The sequence below is a fragment of the Petaurus breviceps genome, unplaced genomic scaffold, assembly GCF_028583685.1.
Source record: "Petaurus breviceps papuanus isolate PSGF00001 unplaced genomic scaffold, PetGlider_PUasm1.0 90434, whole genome shotgun sequence".
In the NCBI taxonomy this organism is placed as follows: domain Eukaryota; kingdom Metazoa; phylum Chordata; class Mammalia; order Diprotodontia; family Petauridae; genus Petaurus; species Petaurus breviceps.
Window position 1 is genome coordinate 734723 of NW_027187251.1, and position 16645 is coordinate 751367.

General features: G+C 36.4%; 1 protein-coding gene across 3 annotated transcripts in view; it reads right to left on the reverse strand.

Moving 5' to 3' along the window:
- The window catches only part of ATF3 (activating transcription factor 3), a 173169-nt gene that overhangs the window by 79187 nt on the left and 77337 nt on the right, over nt 1-16645 (reverse strand). The window lies entirely within an intron of this gene.

The window sequence follows — 16645 nt, forward strand, 5'->3', positions numbered from 1 at the left end:
GGGCAGGAAAAAAAAGAATTCTCTACCAAAAATTAAAGTGAATTACTGTTGAGTGCCCTTTCTTCTGACCTTCCAGGAATGAGATAAAGACTTAACTTGAAGAATGCAGGGCAGGGACACCTTAGAAATCTGACACCTACTTAAAAATTTTTTTTCTTTAAAGATGCTTAGTGAGCACAAGATGAACTGCGGATTTTTACTTTGCTGTGTCGTCTGCCATGTCACAGTGACCCGCATTCTCTTGTTGGTATGGTCTCAAGTTTCACAGTGACTGCTGCCTGGGGTGACTTTTTAAGAGAGTGGTCAGAAAGTCTATACTCAAAGCCCCTTACATAAAAATTTATAAACTACAAAAGTTACTGATGATGAAGATAACAGTAACAGGAAACATCGAGAAATTTAATGGAAATATTTTGTTGATATTAGTGTTCTTTCTTCCTCTCACGTCTCCAGAATAGTCTATATTTCTAGTTTTCTAAATCTGACTTTGGTGTTTTTCCTCAAAAGTTCCTAAAAATCAAAGAGGGAAAAATATTTGCTGTTGGATGGAGGGTAGCTCTGGGGTTCATAGCCATGGATGGCTACAAATACATACTTAGAACTTTTTTCAGACTATTAGAATGGTTATTATATATGGAAGATTTTGGCTTTGTGTAGTACAGTGCCTGTCACAAAGTCTGGACATAAATATTGGTTGAACTGAAATGAAGTAAGATAACCTGTTTTTTTTTTTTTTTCCAAGCAATTGGGGTTAAGTAACTTGCTCAGTGTTACACGGCCAGTTATTTTGTGTGGGTGTCAAGTATCTGAGGCCGGAACCAATCCTGGGTCTGCCCACGTGGGGCCAGCACTCTTACTTCTTCACCTGACCGCCCCTAGATAACCTGTTCTTAATTCATTGAATGTACAAAAAAAGTAGAAAATGAAATTTTTAAGTAGTTAAAAGCTCCATCTGTGTAGTATGATTGGGTTTTTTTTTTAAGTTATTTTTATTTTTTAGGGAGCTGGCCGATTTGTATAAATTGTAGTTACGAGTTGAATTCATATTGACTCACACTGTGTCAGTCTCTGAAAGTTTAATTACCCAATAGTAATAATAATCATAATCATAGTTTTATTAGAATTAGAAATGTCAAACAATACTTTAAAAACCTATGTTTAGGATTCTTTTTACTATAAAATAATTATCTTTTTGTCTCAGGTTAGACAAATCCAGCCATTGGCTCTGTGGTTTAATCCTTACTTGGTGAGGGCCCTAGGTTGATTAGGTGTGAATGGTATATCATATTTTCAGAGTGAGCTAGTTTTTTTTGTGTATTTTTATTGTGTTGCATATAGGAATCTTAACCTAAAGTTTGTCAGGTTAGTAGTCTTGAATTCATGATTTCAATTTGTTACCCTTGAAATTTAATTTTTTTTCGAAAAACATTTTAAAATTAACCTGTTAAATAAAACTTGAATTTTAGTTTGGAGATTTGTATATTGCTTCAGAGATCTGTAATTTGGTTGTTGGTACTCCCTCCAACAGGGATCACAATTTCTTCATCCCCTAGGATATCTTTGAAAGTTGCTTTGGCAGAAGAATTCATCCAACTCTCTGCCACCATCCTGGCAGTGAGCCTTTCTTGATGTAGATAGTTTGATTCTGAAGCAAAGACATAGGCTATCACTGCTGTACTTGAAACCATTCCATCTTGGTAGGAACTTCCAGAACTTTTGTTACATAAACTTTGAGAACCCCAGGGTTACTTTCATTAGGGCCAGGCAATAGTAGAGGATATTATCTATTTAGCAAAAAAGATGTAGATAATTATAAAAATACATTATATTCAATTAGTAAGCATTTATTACATGCTTAGTATTTGCCAGTTAGTGGGCTAAGCACTGGGGATTACAAAGACAAAAATAAAAGTTTCTGCCCTCAGGGAGCTTAACCTAACGAGGGAGGTAGCAGTATGTATACACATGAGTATATACAGTATATGATAAATAAAAGGTAGTTTTGGGATAAGGTGCTCTAGCATTTTAAGGGACCAGGAAAGTCTTTATAAAGAAAGTGCTAAAGTCTTGAAGAATTCCAAGAGGCAGAAGTGAGTAGGGATTGGGTTGCGTTTAAGTTATGGAGGACAACCAGTACAAAGGCACAGAGATGGGAGATGGAATGGTTTGTATGTAGAACAGAGCCTAGGCCAATCTGGTTAGGAGTGTAAGGAGTGGAATTAAGTTTTAAGATTGTAAGGGTTAAAAGGGACACGTAAAGAACTTTAAATGTCTAACAGGAATTTATATTTGATCCTTGGGGCAATAGAGAGTAATTGTAGTTTGTAAAAGGGGCAGAGGGGACTGACAGTCAGACCTGTTGTCAGGTCTGGTGGTTGGATGAAAAATAGATTGTAGTGGGAAGAAGCTTGAGGCAAGGAGACCAAATAGGGAGACTATTGCAGAGGTGAGGTTGGCCTGAACTAAGGTGGTGGCAAAGGAGAGATGTCATGGTGAAAGGACAAAATTTGACAATTGATTAAGAGATATGAGGTAAGTGAAATTGAGGATGACACGAGGTTTTGAGCCTTGGGTGACTGGATGAATAGTGGTACTCTTGAAAGTAATAAGGAAGATTGGAAAAGAAGTGAGTTTGGTAGGGGAGATAGCAAATTATCTTTTGAATATACTGAATTTGAGATTTTTCTGGGATTCTGATTTAAGTCCTTACTGGTAGTGAGTGCAGTGTTTCAAAATATGAAAAAATGAGATTCCTAGGTCTGATGTAGTTTTCAGTTAGACAAACATGATAGGACAGAACTGTGTTGTCGACTCTGTGCCATGGTTTTATACCTCTTAAAAAAACAAACTATACAAATTGTCTTTGGAGCCAAGTTTTCTAGTGTATTCCTACATTTGAAGTCTGTAATCTTGTGTTTTAGATCACTCTGCAGTCATGTTACTCACTGTATAGCTTAAACACATTAGTTTTGGCAGATTCTGTGATTAGAATGAGTTTACTTAACTTTTCATTTCTAGAAGAAGGGGGATTTTGGAACCTCTACTTCCCCTGTTTAAAACCAGGAATTGTATATGAAAGGAGGAATCATTGTATTTATGTGAAATAGGGGAACAACTACTACTCTTGGTACTTTAGCTTCTGGGGGTTAGAAATGTAAAGGTGCTTTCATTTCTTACCGTATGAAAAAGAAGAGATTGTTTCTTCCCTTCCTAAGAAGTGGCCTTTGGGAATGGTTGGGGAGGAAGGGAGGAGAGTAAAGACCATTTGGAAGCCTTGATTAACTGTAATTTTTTTCTATTCTATTCTGGTTTTTTTTGTCTGTTTTTGGAGATGGGGCAGTAATACCAATAAGAATTGAGAGGCTCAAATGAGATAATATATATAGAACTTCTTGTAAACTTTACAGCAATTTATTTTTATTTGCTTCCATGTATTTTATGGCATAGTGGGTAGGACTCTGAACTAGGTTCAAATCCTGCTTCAGACACTTTGTGATTCTGGGCAAATAATTTCTCTGTGTCTCAGTTTCCTATCTGTTAAATTAGGGGAATGGACTCAGGGCTTATAAAGTCTTTCCCAGCTTATGTTATCCTATATTCAGGCTGAATAGTCTCTCCACAGAGGCTGTTTAAGGTGGAATATAGGATAATGTTTTTAAAATATTTTCCTTTGCTTCCTGGCTTTTGTGCCTTTGTTCACACCATTCCCTATGCCTAAAATGCCCTGCTCTCCCTTTTCTTTACCTGCTGAATTCCTTCTCACTCCAAACTCCAGTGTATCTCCTTCCTGAGACCTTTTTTCCTCTTAAACCATAAATAATTCTTCTGTATCATTCTAATTCACTTATATAATGTTTTGTATGCATAGTTATCTATGTGTTTCTCCCTTCTCTAACACCTCCCCACTCCTAGCTCTATGAGGGTAGGGATTGTGTCTTATCAAAAATTCGTATCACTTCTATAGCTCAGCACAGTGCTTAAGAAATTGTTTGTTGATTGAATGACCTACTCTCTTTTCCTTCCCTACCTATTTTATTCCCATTCTTTCTGCCTTCCCTAAGACCTTTCTTTTATATGCATCTTCAGTCTCTCTCCCTTTAGCTTCTTTTCCTCTCCCTACAGGTCCTCCCAGTTCTTAAAAAAAAAAAGCATTTCCTTATTCCTTCTATCCCTTTTAGCTATGCTGTCCAATCTTTATCTTGACTATTAAACTTTAAAAAAAGTAATGTATACCCCATAGTACCATCTCACTGAAATGTGACCTTTACTCCTAGTATTCTATTGAAACTGCTCTCTCTTACCATCTTTGATGATCTCCTAAATGCTAAATCCAGTGTCCTTTTTTTTTTGTCTTCACCCTCTTTTATCTCCCTGTAGGTGTTGACTGTTCTTGTTCACTGAGTACTTTAAACTTCAGTAATATTACATTCTCTTGGTTATTCTACTTATCTGACTTCTCCTTTAACCTCAGCCTCTCCTTAATGTGTTAAGTCTATTTGAATCATTCTCTTTATGTGCTTTCCCTTAGCATGGTACTGCGGAAAGAGTACTGGATTTGAAGCTTGGAACCTGGATTCAGATCCTGACTCTAAGCTTTTACTTAGCTGTGTGAATAAGGTCAGGGCATCTGACTGCTTTGCATCTGATTTTTCTCTTGTATGAAATGAGAATAAATACATTTGCACTACCTACTTCACTTGGTTTTTTGGGGGAAGCACTTTGTAAATCATGAAGTACTATAGAAATTGAGCTGCTGTTATTGGCAGTTTAATTAATCACTGTCATTTCTTTTCAAGAAGCTCTGAAATCTGCCTCTTCTGTCTCGGTATACCTTCTTAGCTTTATATTTATACTTCCAACTACCTGGACAATTTGTATTGTCCCATGCACCTCAAACTCAACATATCTAAAAAAAAGTTCATTGTCTTTGACTCTAAACCTGTTTTTTTATCTTATATTACTATTTTTTTCTTGCAACACCACTATGTTTGTATATAACAGGATTATTTTTCACTTTTTTTTCTCACCTATTGTGTTCAATCATGTTACTTAGGCCTGTGGATTCTACCTTTGAAACATCTGTTTCTTCCTCTGTTTCCACTGTCACTACTCTAGTACTGGTCCTCATTGTCACAGGTCACTTCATTCTGGCTTCAGTGTCTTCAGCCTCTTGTCCACTAATCCATCTTTAATACCACTACATGTTATCATGTTATTCCTCAAAAATCTTCTATGATTCCCCCTTGGCCTATTTGTCTTTTTCCCTATTTGATCTTGTAAAACTTATTTTGCTTTGCATTCAAGGCTGTCTAAAGCAGACACCTTTATGGTCAAACATATGGTGAACCTTTATGGTAAAACATTCCACCTTTATGGCCTGATTTTATGGGATTTCAGATTTAGAGCTGGAAGGGATCTTAGAGTTCACCTAGTACAACTGTCTCATTTTTCATATGATGGAACTGAGTCACAAAAGTTGTAAGTAGCAAAGCCAGGATTTGATTTCTGGGCCCTCTGACTCCAAATCTAGTGTGCTTTTCACTGTATTATCCTCCAATATATTATTCTCCACATACTCTACTTTGAACTGAATTATTCTGACCTTGGAATGTGCTCTCCATTCTCCTGCCTTTATTTTGTCTTCAGCCTATTTGCTGTACTTAGTGCCTATAGGTTCAGTTAACTTTTCAGATGAGCCCTACATGTATATATCTAGTCCTTAAATCTTACCAGGATTCTCTTCTGCCTGTTGGGCATATTCACTTGAATATTCTGTTGCAAATCCAAAACAGAACTGATAATCATCACTCCCTAAAATTGTCATCCTTTACTTTCTTTTGCAGTTAAGGGCACTTACTATGTTTCTGATCACTTAGGTTCATAATCTGAAAACATCCTATGCTTTTTCCTCTCTCCATTTCCATCAGTAGCCAGGTCCTGTCAGTTTTACCTCCTTAGAACTCTCCTATTTGTATTTGTCTTCAGCTCAGGCTCACATAGCCTCCCTCACCCTGTTGGGACCTTATCATTTACCCAGGCTATAGTAATCCTTGCTTTTAGTCTTTTCTCTCCAATCCATCCTTTACAAGGTACCAAAATAATTTTTTAATGTCTTGCTAAGTTATTTCTCTGCTAAAAAATTTTAAAAATTAGTAACTACTTATTTGCCTCTAGGAAAAAAATACAAACTTCCTTAGCCTGACACTTAAGGCTCTCTACAATATGGCTCCAACCCATTTTTGCAGCCTTGTTTCATATTATTCTTCTGTAGTTTAGATGCTACTTCTCTGTGAAGCCTTCCCTGATCCTCCAGGTTGTTGGTTCCTCAAATTATCTTGTGTTTATTTACGTGTGGACATATTGTATCTTCCCTGTGAAATATAAGCTGCTCAGAAGCAGGGAATCTTTTGTCTTTGGATCCTTTGAATATTAACAAAATGACTTTCACACAGTAGATCTTAAAAACATCCCTCTGTCCTTCCTAACTTCTCTTTTACTGTTGAGGGCACCACCATCCTCCCTAGTTCCTGAAGCTCTCAATCTTCGATGCTCCTTATATCTCTCACCACACATATCCAAGCAGTTGTCAGAGCCTGTCGATTTCACCTTTGCAACATCTCTCCAATATTACCCCTTCTCTGATATTGCCACCACTCCTGTGCAGGCCCTGATCACCTCACACCTAGACTATTTTGATAGTGTGCTGGTTGATTTGCCTGCCACAAGTCTCTTCCCACTCCGGTCTATCTTCCACATTGCTACCAAAGTGATTTTCCTTAAGTGTAATACTGTCCTTTTCACTGCCCTACTCACCAACCCCCAGTGGTACCATTTGTTTCTAGGATAAAACAAAGTTCCTTGGCATTTAAAGCTCTTCATAATATGGGCTCTTCCTACCATTACAATTCTTTCACATTATACTCTCCTACATGCATTCCATAGTCTAGTAATACTAGCCTACTTGCTGACTTTCCATTTCCCATCCTTGTGCCTTTGCACTGGCAGTGCCCTATGCCTGCAATGCTTTTTTTCTATTCACCTTTACCTCTTAGGCTACCTGGCTTTCTTCAAGACTGCTCAAATTATCTGCCAGAGGCCTTTCCCAGTCCCTACCAGCTGTTGGAGACTTCCCCTCTTTAAGGTTATTTTCTATCTGTATGTATCTTGTATTTACCTATTTAAGTATATTTTGTCTCCCTCATTTGTAGGTAAATTACTTGAGGGTTGGGACTGGTTTTGCCTTTAATAATAATCACTTCTAGATTCTCAAAGCTTTGTACTTGTTATTTCCTTTGATCCCACAACAGCCCTGTGATACAGGCACTATTTTTAACCTCACTGAGACCAAGAGAGGTTAAGTGACTTGCCCAGGGTCACATAGCTAATAAGTGTTTCAGTCACAATTTGAATGCATGTTTTTCTGACTCCAAACTCTTAAGTCCAACAACATCCACTGGACCACCTAATTACCTTTGTATTCTCAGTCCTTAGCATAGTTCTTAGAACATAGTAAGTCCTTAATAAGTGCTTATTGATCGATGGACATACCTGCCCTGGTAGGATATCTGGTTTCCCCTTAGGATAGCAAGCTCTCTTGGAACAAATCACTCCTTTCTCATCCTCTGACTTCATAATTCAAAAACACCTTGGAGAAACTGCCATTTCAAAGGACATTTTCTCCTTTACTTTAGACTGCTATGCTCAAAAATGAGAGTGGATTCCTTTGGGGGATATGAGAGGGAGAAGTATGGAAAGATACTTGTATTTTATGAATCATCAGTAATGTAATTTATTGAGTTTACCTGATTACAGTTTTGGAAAGAGATCAAAAATTCTGAAAACCATTGTTATCAAACTGACCCTTGTTCACTCTTTGGTTTTTTTCTTGAGCATCAAAAATGAGAACTTCAGCAACCTGGAGGATTCAACTGCCCTGAAAACTTTTAAATGCTATTCCTGCTATATGATATATAGCACTACTTTATGAAGTTCTTCACCTCTTTTTACTTCATAGGTTAGTAGTCTTTTAGGAGCAAAACTAATTTGTCTCTAGAAAAAAAATAATAAAGCATTAAAAAAAATTCCTTCCCTTTGGATTCTGTAACTAGATGTTTATTACTAATTTATTTTAAAATAAACACTAGAACAAACTTAGGGAAATCAAAGAATGTATAAAAAAGCACAAGATTTTGTTGGTACTCAGAAATTGTTAGCACTTTTCTACATTTAAAAAGTCTTAAAATTTTATGAAATGGGCTTAATTTAATAGGCAATTAGAGATAATTCTTTGTCACATTTTAAGTTGCTGTTCTCTGCCCTTTGTAGAATTAATTTTCAAAGTGTATTCATTAGTTTGAAAGATAACCTTATTTATTAAGAGTATAAGCACAAATATAGTTGTTAACCTTCCTTTTCTTAAAATTATTTTCTTAACTATTTGTTCTTTTATGAGGGAATAGAGACTTTTTAAGACTGCTCATGGCATTTGCTATAGTTGTCCTGCTGTTATCAAAACTCAGTGAAAGTTTTGTGCTTTGCACAGTTTATTTGTTCTGAGATTTTCTCTATTTTGCTAGTACTGGGAATTACAGTTCCTGTCATTTGTGTTTCAGTTGACTCAACAGACTAGCTCAACTGGTAAATAAAACTTACAGGGTAGCAAAATAGGAGTGACTGAGAATTAAGTTGTAAAGGCTTGCATCCAATTCTGGGCTTTTTATACAAGTCAAACTCCTGTGGAAGCCAGAAGTGCTTTTGTCACTTAAAATGATCATGAAATGGAATCCTTTGTAAATTGTTTCTTCAGTGTATTTGTTTCTACTGAAAGTTAATAAAAAAGCAACATCATTTAATTACCCCTCTCTGTGTTTTTAATAAAGAAAGGCCATCGTTTACTTTCCCCTCTCTGTGTCCTTAATAAAGCCTGAATTTCCTTTTAGTTTAGGTCTGTTGAAAATAATAATTTCCTTTTCTTTGCCCTTTTTATAAGCTGAAGTTGGTATAAATACAATTTTATGAAATAAATACCTTGTCATATGGAACTTGGTGAATATTTCCTTATTTTAAATGTTATTAAAGAGAGTTTTGTGGACCTGTGCAATATACTGTGAGCATTAGTTATAAGCTTGCCATCCATTTAAATAGCATATGTTAATAGACTTCATTTAAAAAATTTTTTCTGTTATATTTTTAATTCTTACATTTTATCAGTGTTAAAATGGAGATAATACTTATTCTAAATCTCAATTTTCTGCTCTCTTATACATAATTTTTATAGCTCTTTTAAATTGTAGCATTACTTAAACTATTTTGTTATTTAAATTACTTAAAATGTTAGTTTTTCATATTCAATTTTATAGATATAGATACTAGACCTATGATTTTCTTAGGAAATTCCCAGGTGAGGGAGGAGACTCTACCAATGCAGATTGGCACCTTTTATACACCTAATAGTCTTAGGTGCCTAGAGTTCTGAGGGATCAAGTAACATGCCCAAGGATTACACAGGCAGAGGTTTGTGTCAGGTAGGAACAACTGAGATGAACAATTACTGTTAAAATAGGAACTTACTCTTTTGAAAATCCATATTCATCATGGCATGGTGCCTCTGGGTTCTGCAAGTTCTGAAGAGTCCCTCCATTTTACAAAAACTTTGACAATGGAACCTGCAGTAAACTATGTCTTTCCAATTGAGAAGCTCATCACTGGATAGGCTGCTATTTTTTGAGGATGAATTCTTTGGCCATGATAATCCATGGAATTAAAATATAAAATGACCCCTGGTCCTTTGAGACCCCTTCAACTTCTGTAGTGACAATGGCTAACTGTCATAAAAGGGACAGGGGGAGCTTAGGGTCACAGCTTTTAAACTAAGAAATGGATATCCTGGATCTATGTAGCATTGGTATCCATACAGTGTCAAGTCTAGATGATAACACCCAGTACGTTGGGTGGACTCATAAGGGAACATGGACAAGTGTCACTAGTACTGAAGTAACCTACCACATGGTGTAGGGTACTTAGTCTGGGTTCCCTTCTGTTCCCTCCTGGCTTTGGCCTTTCCAGCAGTTATTTTCGGTGTTCTGTGGGCTCTACACACCGGGGCCAGGGTTTCCAGGGTCTTTCACCCTCTCCCCATGGAGATAATTTCTCAGGATTTTTCCCTCTACAAGGGTGCCCTGTATATCGGAAGATTCTCTTCCCCCACTCACTCTAGTTATAACTGAAGGTGACAGCTGGGAATAGAAAAGGACAGATGTAATAGATGTTACAAAAGTAGAATTCGTACAAATCCACTATTAGATTGTAACCTCTTTGAGGGCAGGGACTGTATTTACTTCTTTTTGTATCCCCTGCACTTAGCACAACGTCTGGGACAAAGTATTTAATAAATGTTTATTGATTGATTGACTCAATAACTTTGTAAATGAGATGTGAGGGAAAGGAAGGAGTAATAGATAACCCGTTGTTACAAATTTGAGTCAGATGTTTTTTTCTTTTTACCTACGAACTTCTTTGTAATAGATTACATCTTAGATGGAGACTCCTTATCTGTACTGTTTGAGCAAAGTCTTTTAGCTCTGAGGTCTGAACCAGCAGTGAATTTTTTTTTTGCACTGTTGAGGACAGACTTCATTATCCTCAAGGTAAAAGCATCACCTCAGAGCAAGTATGTGCTTTACCTAGTACATGAATCTTAGGCTCTCATATTTTCAGTCCTGGATTTGTAATAACCTAATGTTCTTTACCTTGTAGCTGGGGTTAAGAGTGCATTCAGGTTCTGGCCAAGGAACTCAGTCTAACTGGTCAAATATATACTGAAGCTGACTATAGCTTCATTAGTACCATGCCTTACCAACTGTTAAAATAACCTCTTTACCAATACAGTGTTCTAACCATTGGATTGGATACTCAGTAGCACTTATTCACTGACATATACATTAAGGTTCTCACAATTGAAGTTCAATTAGTATGTACACAGAAGTACTGAACTCCAACCCTGTATTGCTATCTGCCTACTGGACATCATTTGGATAAGAACCTCATATTCTCCATGTACAAAACAACTCATACTTTCCCCCAAATCTTTTCTTCTCCTAGACTTCCCTGTTTCTTTGGAGCTTACCACCATCTTTGGAGGCCCCCAGGTTTGCAGTTTTGCAGTTATTGTGATGATGATCACATGTCTTCGTTCCCCATATCCAATATGTTGCCAGGTCTTATCAAGTCTACTTATGCATTGCCTCTCACCATATTTGGTTTCCCTATTCTCACCCTCCACACACCCAAGTTGTTTTTTGTTTTTTTGCCCAGGGTGGGGGTAAGGGGAAGCACCAGTCTGGTTTAAGTGACTTGCCCAGATTCACCCATCTAGTAAATGTCTGTAAGGTTGAATTTGAACTCGGGTACTCCTGACTTCAGGGCTAGTGTTGTATCCACACCGTGCTACCTAGCTGCTCCTCAGGTTGATTTTTAAAAACATTTGTCCATGTGTTATTCTGGGACTCAAAAATCTTCCATGATTCCATAATGTACTAAGAATGAAATACAGAATATAAAAATGTCTGGCATTTAGTCAGTCAACAAGCATATTAAATACTTACTATGTACCAAGCATGGTGCTTTCATTATATTTACAAGTGGTATGGTAAGAACAGTTGGTAAAAACATCTCCCTAAAAGTGTGTGACAATCTTATGTAAGTACATATGTACATAAAGAGTCCAGGGAAAAGCAGACAGTCTTATGGAACATATATGGCAAAGGGTTGGCTTCACAGCTTCTGGTTGCTAGAAGTTCTTTTCTCCTGTTTGGAGGGTATATTCAAGGAGTTACCTTTAAGTATGGTGAATTTATGTTCAGTCTGTCCTTTGTTCCCATTGGGAAACACCAGTGCTAGTTACTGCTGTACTGCAGTGACAGTGGGACTATGTAAAGTTCAAAATTCTCCAGATCCTTCAAAGCTCTCAAGATTCTCCTACCAAAAACAGGAGACTTGAGGAGGCCTGGCCAGGACTGAATTGAAGACCTCTACTCCTCAGATTTCCTGTGTGGTAACATTTCATTTCATCCAATGGCATTCAAAGACATCATAGTCCAAAGCATACAGTTGATTGATTGAGTATCCTGTCATTTATTTTAAGTGGAGAGGGATGATTTTTTATTATCTTTCAGTCAACCCCACACTTATATAACCAAAATTCATTTCAACAATTGTTTGTTAGGCACTGTGCCTATGTGTTGTACCTTTGTCATCAGAGAACTTAGTACAAAGCAAAATATGTTAAAATTGACAAGGAGATTGAAAGGAACTGTAACATTGCTCATAGAAAACTAATAATTATCTCAATCATTGGCAATATATGGCAGAGTTTGCAATATGCATAGCATACTCATTGTATGTGTGTACATTTATCTTCCCAACTAGATTATAGGCTGCTTGAGAGTAATGACTTTCTTACAGTTAGTTATCACTATAAATCACCTATCACTGAGCTGAACTATGATAGCAGTTAATAGTAGTTATTTATAGAAATGCCTCATGGGATTGTATTTTTGGAGCTGAAAGGGACCTCAGAGGTCATCTCATCCAACCCCATCATTTTACAGATGAGGAAACTAAGACCCAAAGAGTTAACATGATTTGTTATACATAGTAGCAAAGTCAGAATTTTTAAAATTTTAAACTCCCCCCCCCCAATTCCGTCCCCTTTCTCTTTCCTCTCCTCCAACCATTGAGAAGTCAAAAAATACAAAAACCATTACAGATAAGTCATGTAAAACAAATTTTCACATTAGCCGTCCCCCCCCCCAAAAAAAGCAGAAAAAATAAGCTTCAGTCTGAGTCCACCAATTCTCTATCTGAAGGTAGATAGCATTTTTCATCATTAGTACTTCAAAATTGTGGTGGGTCCTTGTGTGGATCAGTTAGTCTTTTATAATTGATTATCTTTACAATATTGCTATTAGTATGTAAATTGTTTGGGTTCTGACTTCATTTTGCATCAGTTCATTTTAAGTTTTCCTAGGTTTTTCTGAAACCACCCTCTTCATCATTTCTTAAGGTACAAATAGTATTTCTCCAATTGATGAGCATTTCCTCACTTTCCAATTCTTTCACAAAAAAGAACTGCTATAAATATTTTTGTACATATGGGTCCTTTCCCCCATTCTTTGATCTCTTTGGCATACAGACCTAAATTTGTACTGCTGGTCAAAGATATGCACAGTTTAATAACTTTTTGGGCAAAGTTCCACATTGTTTTCTAGAATGGTTGAACTAGTTCACAGCTATACCAGTAGTGCATCAGTGTACCTATTTTTCCACATCTCTTCCAACATTTCTTGTTTTTCTTTTCTGTCGTCTTAGCCAAACTAGTGGGTGTGAGGTGGTACCTCAAAGATGTTTTAATTTGCATTCCTCTATTAGTGATTTAGAATTTTTTCATATAGCTATTGATAGCTCTGGTTTCTTCCTCTGGAAACTGCCTGTTCATGTACTTTGACCATTTATCAACTGGGGAATAGCACAGAGTCAGAATTTGAACTCAGTTCCTTTTAACTCTAAATCCAATGCTGAAGAGCCACTTAAATATTCTTTTTTTTTTTTTGGAGGGGGAAGGTAGGGCAATTAGGGTAAAGTGACTTGCCCAAAGTCACATAGCCAGTTTTTTGTGTTGTGTCAGGCCCGATTTTAACTCAGGTCCTCCTGACTCTAGGGCCGATGCTCTATTCACTGTTCCACTTAGTTGCCCCTCACATAAATATTCTTGGTCTCAGTTTCCTCACCTGTAAAATGAGAGAATTGGACTAAATAATCTGTAGTTTCAACTCCCCCCCCCCGAGTTTTGTGACATTGTATTTTGACCTTCACACTCTTTTTTGTAACGTGAAAAGTAGAAAATAAAGTTGGTAGAGAGATAGCCAAACAAGCAACTTTAAAAATGTCATAGATTAGTAAAGCTTCAGTCTACTTCCCATATCTTTGACTTAAAACATTGTATAAAAGTTATAAATACTTGAGGTATTTCAAGTAATTTAGTTCCATCTGAATCATTAAAAATGACGTTACGTTTGAGATAACTAATGTTAAGTACATATTATCACCTAATTCTTTGAAAATCTGTAATACTTTTGTATGGTTACGTCAAATAGTGGGACTCTTCAATTAACCAGTACACTTCATTTCACAATTATTTGTGGTAGTTTATTATCTTTTTAGTCACTGAAACAGTTTCAGTGGCTTCCTGCTAGTGTTTAAAGCCTAGAAGATTCTTAACAGTTCCTGGGCTGGCCTCCCATCATGTCTGTTTATTTTCCACACATATATTTGCCTCACTTGATACATCTGTTTTTTACCTTAGTTCCTCTTATTCATGACTCTGTTTGGAATAGGATATAAATTTTCATCTTCCCCCCACTCTCTACAACCCTAACGTAACTATCCTAATGATTTTTTACTATAAGAAGAGAAAGGAATATTACTAACTAAATCAGTAGACTTCAAAGAAATCTACAACTATATATAGAGTCATGACCTTTATGGAAATATAAATGGAACTAGGTTGGATCTTTCATTGATTTTCCTCCCTTTTGCTGATTTATGTTTTGGTTTCTTGACCTGGTAGTCCATCCTGATAGAAGTCTTTTTCTCTTCCCAGGGCTATTAATCTTAAAATTTATCTCTTTCTTTCCAAAAGAAAAATTTACTCTCCTTCTATAGGCACTACTCTTGGAGCACATGGGACTCTAGGAGGTATATTTATATTTCATACTGAAATCTCAGATTTTTACCTCATTTACATTTCAGACAGGAATCATAGATTGTCCCACCATCTTTTCTCCAGGAATATTACCTTAGATAACTGTCCTTTTATTTAAATTAGAATATTAGGCTGTCATAACTCTTGGTTACTCTTCTTTCTTGAGTCAAGTTGTCCTGGGTCTTTTAGGCGTTACACAGTGACCAACAATAAAAACTGTATGAATCGATATCTCCTCTACCACCTCCTCCCTCTTGGGAGATTGTATGTTTGCCATGAACCCTTCCTTTTCTTTGTTTTATAACTCAGATAATTGGACCTCAGGCAATTTATATTTCAAATGGGAAGCAGCATTGTACAATGGAAGAAACACTGGACTAGGACTTGAGTCTAGTTCCAGTTTTCCCACTAACTTGCTATGGAAATGGCAAGTCTATCACTGGAGTCAGTGTGCTATAATGGGAGGAATGCTGGATATGGAACCATCTAATCTGGGTTCAGATTTCACCTCTACTACTTATAACCTGTATGACCTTGGATAAGTCACTTAACCTCCAAGGGCCTCATTTTTCTTATCTATAAAATGATCCAGTTGCATTAGATGACTCAGTGTCCCTTCAAGCTATAAATCTATGTATGATCAGGCCTTAACCCTTTTAGTTTTAAGTTAATTGTTAATAACAGAATGGGTAATGGAAAATCAATCTGGAGCAATTTTAACACTATTTGTGTGTGGCTGAATTTAACCTGTGGTTCACTGATAATTGAGTAAGTAATGGAAAAGGAATATATTTTAGAAGTATCTATTGAGCTAACCTTTTGGAAGATAAATTTTGTGCCAGTAGCAATTTTTGGCCTAGTAGAATATGCTCATTTGCACACACACATAGAACCAAGTCACTCTGTCACATTTTAAAATGTAGTTCTTAAAGTGAGTTTTGTTTGTACTGTTGGTAGGTAGCTTCTCTTTCTAGTAATATATTAATGATTTTTTTTGGTGTAATGAACTAAATTGTTTGCCAATCACTTAAAACTGGTAGCATTTCATTTCTCTCTAGAGCAGGCTTTTTGCTAAAATTTTAAAATTGCAAACAAAATACCTTATTAACCTGACAAGTTTTTGAATTACATTTTCAATGTAATTCAAAAAAGTAATACTTCATAAAATGAGGATTCAGAAGCATTTATTTAAATGGGACTAGCCAAATCTCATTTTCTCTGACTATGGTTAATTTTAAAGCTTTTTTGGGGGTTGAAAAACATTCCTCACATTTGAAAATACATCTTAATATAATTTATAAACTTTCACAGCCATGAATCAATGAATAATATGCTTCCTTAAATAGAACTCCCATTCAAATTTAGAAACAATCTTTTGAAAGTGAAAAATGCCCCAGATGTTGTTTTTTTATTTTAAATTTAACAAATTAAGTTGGTTTGACAAATATTTATAACAGGTATATAAATGGCAATGTTTAAAGTTTATAAAGTTATGGTCTACAGTGGGGGTATTTTGCTACCCCCTTCCAACTCAGTCAACATAATTAAAATATGAGCCAGATAATACCAGTAATGGAAATGAACATATTAATGAAGTACATAGACTCCTCTATGCATGCCCTGTTAATCCCTTTAAGAAGTGTAGGTCTGTATTGCATTGGAAGGGCAGCTTGGCCATAGCTGACCAAACCCTGGAAATGGTAGAATAGTGAAAGATTTTGAGGCAAGGAGCAATTTCGTGGAGTGTGACCCTTGTGCCTCTACTAGAATGTGTGTGTGGGGGGGGGGGGGGGGGGGGGATTTATTTCTCTTCCCCTCTCTACATCCTTCCATTGCTTGTAAGCTGTGATACCTTGCTGAAGCTTAAGTCAGTACCGTGTTTCC